The 8,226-nt window shown below is 46.9% G+C and overlaps 1 pseudogene across 1 annotated transcript in view; it reads right to left on the reverse strand.

The window, feature by feature from the left end:
- The window catches only part of LOC311239313, a 129,792-nt pseudogene that overhangs the window by 22,811 nt on the left and 98,755 nt on the right, over positions 1–8,226 (reverse strand). Inside the window, exons 37-41 of the transcript XR_014621100.1 lie at positions 5,882–5,989; positions 1,404–1,456; positions 537–590; positions 388–441; positions 29–82 (exon numbers count right to left, since the gene is read on the reverse strand). The product of XR_014621100.1 is annotated as an uncharacterized misc_RNA (transcript). The remainder of the gene's footprint in view (positions 1–28; positions 83–387; positions 442–536; positions 591–1,403; positions 1,457–5,881; positions 5,990–8,226) is intronic.

The following is an 8,226-nucleotide window of genomic DNA, read 5'->3' on the forward strand; positions in this document are numbered from 1 at the left end:
CGATGTAAAATCAGAGAGCTGTACTTACTCCACGACCGGGCTCTCCGGATGGTCCTGGGTTTCCAGCCTCACCGTTCTCGCCCTGTTGAATGACAGTAACAGTATGAGATCACCACAGCAGTGACAGACTAAGAGTGAAATAGATAGATAGATGTTTTTATTTGTCCACTTTTGTGGGAAATGTGTCTTTGGCTTCACCATGGTTGCAGTCAACAAGACAACACAGTACAAACACCATAAAGACACAAAAGACATTGGCCCAAAACAGCCCAATACATAGAGACAAATGAAAAACAACAACACAAACACAGACAGAGCTGCAGGTACCTAACCAGTACTAAAATGGCCGACATAAGAGCAAAATGGCCGCCGGGGGCTTTGTCGTACCTTCTCTCCGTTGCCTCCCATGGAGCCGATACCACCTGGAGGTCCCTGGGCACCCTGTTGATGAAACACAGAAGTCTCTGTTATCTACTGAACCGACGGGAAACAAGCTAGCAGAGACAAAGAGCTGAATGATGTATAACGACACCTACATCAGCACCGCTGGAACCCTGGGGGCCTCTGGGGCCAGGAGGACCGGGTGGACCCTGTCAACAGAGACACAACATGGGTCAGGTATTCCACACAATAAGTTTGGATCTAGCACAGGGTCACTGTATACTAGGGGTATGACAGTCTCAATACAGAATCCAACATTCTCTAAAGAAAGAATTATGTTTATTGCAGTATATCGAAATGTTAAACTGTATGACGATTCTCCTTCGCTCGTTCTCTTCCCTAGGTCTCTCATTTATTTCTCTCAGTTTAACTGGTGGTATGGTTTGGCTACTGCTGTTAGCATAATGTTTCTCTCTCAGTTTAACTGGTGGTATGGTTTGGCTACTGCTATTAGCATAATGTTTGAGCCTAATTTTTGTCATTTACGACTTTTAAATAAAAGTTAGCCAAACCAAGCTGTGTAGTATATATACATAAGCTATAATTAGAGCACTGCAGTATGAATAAATGTTTAACTTAGAGCTCTGTAGTATGAATACATGTTTAACTTAGAGCTCTGTAGTATGAGCACATTTTAACTTAGAGCTCTGTAGTGTGAATACATTTTAACTTAGAGCTCTGTAGTGTGAATACATTTAAACTTAGAGCTCTGTAGTGTGAATCCATTTGAACTTAGAGCTCTGAAATGTGAATCCATTTGAACTTAGAGCTCTGTGGTATGAATACATTTAAACTTAGAGCTCTGTAGTATGAATACATTTTAACGAACGTAATCGAAAACTGAATCGAATTGGGACCTCAAACTCGAAATTCGTATTGAATCCGAAAACGTTGTGTATCCCTGCACCCCTATTGTATGTGCAGACAGTGTGAGACAGCAAAGAAAAGAAAGGCAGACTCACCATTGGTCCGACGTCACCGTTCTCTCCCTTCTCGCCGGGGGGACCGGGCAGACCCTGAAAGGAGAGGGAGATCTCTGTGAACCTCACGGATGAAGAGGGAACCATCACCTCAGGCGACCCGATACACATTACACCACGCAGCGCCGCACAAACACATTTCCCCAACACTCAATCAGAACGTGCGTTGACGATGCGTGATGATGAGAGACTCCGAAGCGAGGCAACCCAGAATGCAACCCGTCCCCATAAACACATTCGTATCCCGCCCCCCCCCCCCCATCCTCCCCCCCCCCCACCCCCGTCCCCCCCGTCGGCGTAAACACGCAATTAGTCAAAAAAGAACACCTATTGTAATTAAAGGCTACAGGAGTCTGGGGCGTAATCAGCCCATGTAAATTACCAGGCCCGAGCTTCATCCATCTATGTCGGCGGGGGGAACCGAAAACAAAGTGGATATAAAGCCCAGCCGAAGCGCGCTGTTCAGTTCACGGGGGGATGTAATTGCGCGCGACTAAAACACGTTGAATACAACGCGGGACGGGCGTCCCCCCTGTATGATAAGCTGTGCACGGGAGAATGAAACGAGCTTTCACAAACGAGCTCTGGCTTTTGTAGTTTATTGTAATTGCGGCCATTATTTTGTGCCGCCAGTTGCGTCCCGTTGATGGAGCGGGTTTAATCAATAGGTGGGTGGAAGCCAGCCGCGCGCTAATGATAAGTTACCGAGAACCAGGGTGACAGCGGGGGATCAGTCACCGCCATCATATGTGAGCAATTTCGGCCCGCTTTGTTGATTTACTGTACGTCATCCACGGGAGAGAGAGAGGGCTAATTTATAAATAAAATATGACAAAGACCCCAGCCGCGGTAATGCAGTGTGCGGGTAATGTGGAGGAGAGAATAAATCAGGTGTCACGTTAATGTGCGGATGAGACGGGAACGTGATGGATGTGGACTTTGGGTTATGAAGTGGCGCATTATGGTGCAGAAAGAGCTATGGACACTAGAGCTCTACCATGTCTACCACACATACACACACACGCACACACACACATTTCCAGCTCCTCCCGGGCAGCGTGTCGAAGTGTCCTTGAGCAAGACACTTAACCCCTAACTGCTCCTGATGAGCAGGTCGGCACCTTGCATGGACTCCGCTGTCAGTGTGTGAATGGGTGAGAGAACCGGTGAGTTAATGGGGAGTGAATGGGTGCGTGAACGTGTGAGTGAATGTGTGAGTAAACGTGTGCGTGGAATGTGTGAGTAAACGGTGAGTGAACGGGTGAGTAACGTGTGAGTGAACGGGTGAGTAAACGGGTGAGGCACAAGTTGCAAAGCGCTTTGGATAAAAGCTGCTATATAATACGTAGTCATTTACACACTCCTTGAAGCCACCCTCTTTTGGCATTTGAAAGTATGTTAGTTCCTCGCAGATCAATACATATTTACTTACAGTATTACTTCAGTTTTCATGGACTGTCCATGCTAGGCTTTGAAAACGGCGAGGACGCGCAGGGCGTGTAATCAGATCTGATTATTATTTACCTCCTCCCACCAGCTTAACCTCCTAATCTAGGCCCATCGTCCGCCTGGCGGGGACTCCCTGTATTCCACCGGCGAACATACGCCTGACTGTCGGAGGCTTTCAAATCAAAGCCATCCATCCCCGCACCCCCCACCCCCCAAGTCAAAAATCATTAAATGCAAGAGATAATTGCATTGAAGAGCTGAGCTCACTGGCTGCTGCCCATCTACTGAAGGGCAGCTTAGCCAAACATAATTAAAACACTGCAGATGAAGTGTATTATATGCCCAATTAAAAGCCAATTGCACTTAATAACAACGTTATCTGGCCCCATGACCAGCGGGCCACTCTCTAATTTCATCCTTAGCGAGTCTTGGATAATCGACTGCAAGACGTTCAAAAGAGGAGCGTTCTTTATTCATCGCCACCAAAGCAGTGAGTTCCTCTTTCTCGAATCATCGATGTCGCTGGACTATGTCCTTCAGTTCCCCTCTCTCTCTCTCTCTCTCTCTCTCTCTCTCTCTCTCTCTCTCTCTCTCTCTCTCTCTCTCTCTCTCTCTATACATATATATGTGTGGATTTTTATGAGGCATATGAAATATGAATATCCATAGCCTACAGTATGGAAGCGATGGTAGTCTGCAGGTTTAGAGAGGCTTGGGACCGAAAGGTGGCAGATATGAATATGTGCGTATGTGTATATTATGTGACTCTTCATTCCCCTGCAATCATTCCCCCAGGAGGCCGATGCTGTAAATAACAGTCTATTATTAGTCCACTTCCCGGTTAGTTAAAGGTTAAGATTCCAAATAATACATTATGCATTATGACTAACTAATACTCACTACTATCATCACCGAGTAGCATGCAAATAATAAGCCGTACACACGTATGGTATTATGTTTTGAGCCGGGAGTACGTCGAGGAAATGGGCCGTGGATTGCTTGCGGAGGAGATCCCATGAATATCCCATCTTTACCGGTCGTGAAGTGGCATCATTCTCCCCCCTGCTGTCCTCCGTGGCATTTAATCAAGACCTCTCTCTACACACGGTGCCTCTCTGTATATAACCCTGACTCTCTTCCATGGTGTTTAATAATCAAGACCTCTCTCTACACGGTGCCTCTGTATATAACCCTGACTCTCTTCCGTGGTGTTAATAATCAAGACCTCTCTCTACACGGTGCCTCTGTATATAACCCTGACTCTCTTCCGTGGTGTTTAATAATCAAGACCTCTCTCTACACACGGTGCCTCTGTATATAACCCTGACTCTCTTCCGTGGTGTTTAATAATCAAGACCTCTCTCTACACGGTGCCTCTCTGTATATAACCCTGACTCTCTTCCGTGTTGTCTAATAATCAAGACCTCTCTCTACACGGTGCTCTGTATATAACCCTGACTCTCTCTGTGGTGTTTAATATCAAGACCTCTCTCTACCAGTGCCTCTCTGTATATAACCCTGACTCTCTTCCATGGTGTTTAATAATCAGACCTCTCTACACAGTGCCTCTGTATATAACCCTGACTCTCTTCCATGGTGTTTAATATTCAAGACCTCTCTCTACACAGTGCCTCTGTATATAACCCTGACTCTCTTCCATGGGTTTAATAATCAAGACCTCTCTCTACACACGGTGCCTCTGTATATAACCCTGACTCTCTTCCGTGGTGTTTAATAATCAAGACCTCTCTCTACACGGTGCCTCTCTGTATATAACCCTGACTCTCTTCCATGGTGTTTAATAATCAAGACCTCTCTCTACACGGTGCCTCTCTGTATATAACCCTGACTCTCTCCGTGGTGTTTAATAATCAAGACCTCTCTCTACACGGTGCCTCTGTATATAACCTGACTCTCTTCCGTGGTGTTTAATAATCAAGAGCCCATGTATTGTATTTATAATTTGTATGTCTTTTAGTCTACTTTCATTCTGATTTAATTACTGGACGGTCATTATTGTTATTATTATTTCTGTTTTGTCCTGTGATTTATCGTTGATTATTACTGTTACTGTATTGTTTGTCTTGTTTCATGTAAAAAAGGGAAAATTAAAAACATTTGTTCAAAAAAATATCTCTCTCTACCCACAGCGCCTCTGTATATAACCCTGACTCTCTTCCGTGGTGTTTAATAATCAAGACCTCTGTATATAACTCTGACACCAGCATGGGGGCTGCCTGGCTGGCAGCTGGCCTCTTGCTTAGGCCTGCGAGCTGCAGGGGCACAATTCACCGCATGATAATGATGAAGTATGACTGGAAACCAATGGCTGCTTCCCTACCATTAACGCCACGGCAGAATGCCAAATGGAAGAAAAAAAATTATAAAAAAATGCTAGCATTTGTAGATGGATTTTTGCTCTGGGAAAGGAGCTGGAGGAGGGGGGTTGGCACTACCTGCCCAGTGGCTATATAAAGTCTGATTAGGGGCTGAGGCTGTATCAATGAATTATGGTCTGTTGCACTGTAATGTAAATTATGTCGCGGTGAGGAGAGGAGAGCTGCTGTGTTGGGTTATGGGAAACACTGGAAGTCTGGACTAGAGATGTGCACGGTACTGAAGAGCGATGCTCTGGAGAGGACTAGAGATCAACGTTTCTTTAACCCTTTAAGGTGCACATTCATGTTGGGATTTTTTATACTAGAGCTCCATAGCCGCCGCCGACCAGAGCTCATCGTTGATCAAAAAACACTTGTGCAACTAAGAGCTCATTCTGTCACGGGAGAGAGAGAGAGAGAGAGAGAGAGAGAGAGAGAGAGAGAGAGAGAGAGAAGAGAGAGAGAAGAGAGGTGTGTGTGTGTGTGTGTGTGTGTGTGTGTGTGTGTGTGTGTGTGGTGTGTGTGTGTGTGTGTGTGTGTGTGTGTGTGTGTGTGTGTGTGTGTGTGTGTGTGTGTGTGTGTGTGTGTGTGTGTGTGTGTTGTGTGTGACGGAGCATCATAATAGTAGACCTTCCTGCAGTCCGATGGGTCCTGGCAGACCGGGGAATCCTCTGGATCCTTCGTCTCCCTTCTGGCCGAACATACCCTGCTGACCCCTGGGCCCGGATTCACCATCGTGCCCTGTGGGGATGGGTTCAACGGTCACGAGAGCCAAAACAACAACGACAACAACACAACAACTGAGATCCCCGGTACAGTACCCATGGCCATGCCTGCCAGGAAGCACCTCGCTGGGAGGAGTGTACCGTACAGTTTCACCGCGGGCCGGTGGGGAAGAAATATGCTGACTTAATCTGTGCCGCTCAGAGGGGCAGAGGGGGTGAGGGGAGGGGGTGCAGTGCACTGCTGACAAACAAGGAGTTTTCAATTCAAACGCGTGTCAGCAGTTGAAGAGAGGCTGCGGGGGCCTCGTGTCGCGCCCTGGGACACATCCACACGTGCCCCGGTGTTGGCGGCGAATGCGGAATAACTAGAAGTTGAAATCTTAGCGAATTACAGCGTTGGACTTTGAAGCGTTGAATCTTTGATGAGATCTTTATCGGTTCGGAGGGCTAGAGGTACAGGATACAACACGGTGGCTGAAGAGCGATGCTCTGCTTGCGCCTGTTCTCTACTGCGCATCGTTTTGGGAAGGAGGATCCGGGGGACATCCCGCTCGCCGCTTGGGACGTGCGCTTTCTGTCCGGACCGTTCCCCGGGGATGTCGGTGACATGAAGCGCCGAGCGTGCGTTCCCTAAAATGTTGTCATTGTTTACAAACGGTAAAAGAGTCTGTAGGAGAGGATGCTTCATCTGCACTTGAGTACGTGTCCTTGGCTTTCCTTTCAATGAGTGAACGCAACACTTCCAGGGAAGAGGCTGTATTCAAATGTATTCAAATTAAATCCCACGATGTCTGATTGGCCCATCGGTCACATCTAGCTGGAGAGGACACGTGCTTAACCCTTTCACTACCACACTACAGAAGGTTAACCCTTTCACTACCACACTACAGACGGTTAACCTCCATTAGGCTTGCCCCCTCGATAGATGCCTTCAAATCTAGGCTCAAAACCCACTTCTACCTACTAGCCTTTCCGTTCACTGACTCATGCCCTGTTTTCCTATGTGTTTGCCTGTGTGCCCTCCCATAAAAATAAGTGTGATTGTTTGTATGTGTATCTACCCTCTGTACAGCACTTTGGTTGACACGTGTCATGTAAATGTGCTATATAAATAAATCTGATTGATTATGATTGATTGAGTAGTGTGGTAGTGAAAGGGGTAACCTTCTGTATTGTCGCAGTGAAAGCGTTAACCCTTTAGTAGTGAAAGGGGTAACAATCAAGCATCTATACTGTCTGGCGAACAGAGGGCCACGCCCCCTCAGCCTACTGAGAGGCGGGTGAGAGGGTGACCCAAAACACTTAGAACCAATCAAATGATCTGCTGAGCCGATCTGAAAGAACCACACCCACCACGACAGAAACAGTCCACATATGACTGATTTAAAACAGTGTACTAACCTTTAAGGACTTTGTTGTGCGTGGCGTTCGGCCCTCACTGTACGTACAGTAGGACCTATCTGCGGTAGCTTCAGGTACACCGCGCGTAGAGCAGAGTGGAATTGTAGCTGGACGGCATCCAAAGGAGTAGGACACACCGCCCGAGGGTTAGGAGACGCATACAAGGCCAACGATAAGCCTCTGTAGACACACTTTCGTTCTTTTAGTTACAAAAGGAATTTAGTCACGGTAAACAACCAGCTGTTTTCGGAGGCTTGGCGAATAGGAACGTGGGCTGGAAGAGAGGGAACAATACGCACGCACGAGCCAAGACCCACACCGCCGTCTGCGTGCGGACGACGACTGTGGATGACTAAGCCGTCACAATACCCTAACATTGTAAAAAATAAATAAAAAAAAAATAAAAAGCTTTGTTATGATTCAGCCGCGTGTCTGAATATGTGCTCGTGGCGATGCATCTCACGAGGCCCGCCTCCCCTGCCAAGCCCCGCAGATGGTGAACCGATGCCAGACTGGCTGCTGAGGCCATCAGCGGCGGGTCTTCCCGACTGACTGTGCCAAGTCCCGTTCCAAGTCAGGCTACGCAGGGAGGTGAGTAGGGAGGCGGGTTGTTTCAATCGGGATTAGTTTGGGGGGGAAGGTGGTCCGGAGCACAGGACTGAGACTGGGTATAAGTAGTGATGCACGATATATCGGCCGCCGATATAATATTGGCCGATATGGCAGTTTTTTTACACATCGGTATCGTCCGATATCAAGATTGGGCAGATATAAAAAAAAAATTATAAAATTTGTATTTGTATCTATAAAAAAATATTATACATGTTTGGCCTTAAATAGTTTACAAATATC

Source organism: Notolepis coatsorum (genome assembly GCF_963971535.1).
Source record: "Notolepis coatsorum genome assembly, chromosome: 13".
In the NCBI taxonomy this organism is placed as follows: Eukaryota; Metazoa; Chordata; class Actinopteri; order Aulopiformes; family Paralepididae; genus Notolepis; species Notolepis coatsorum.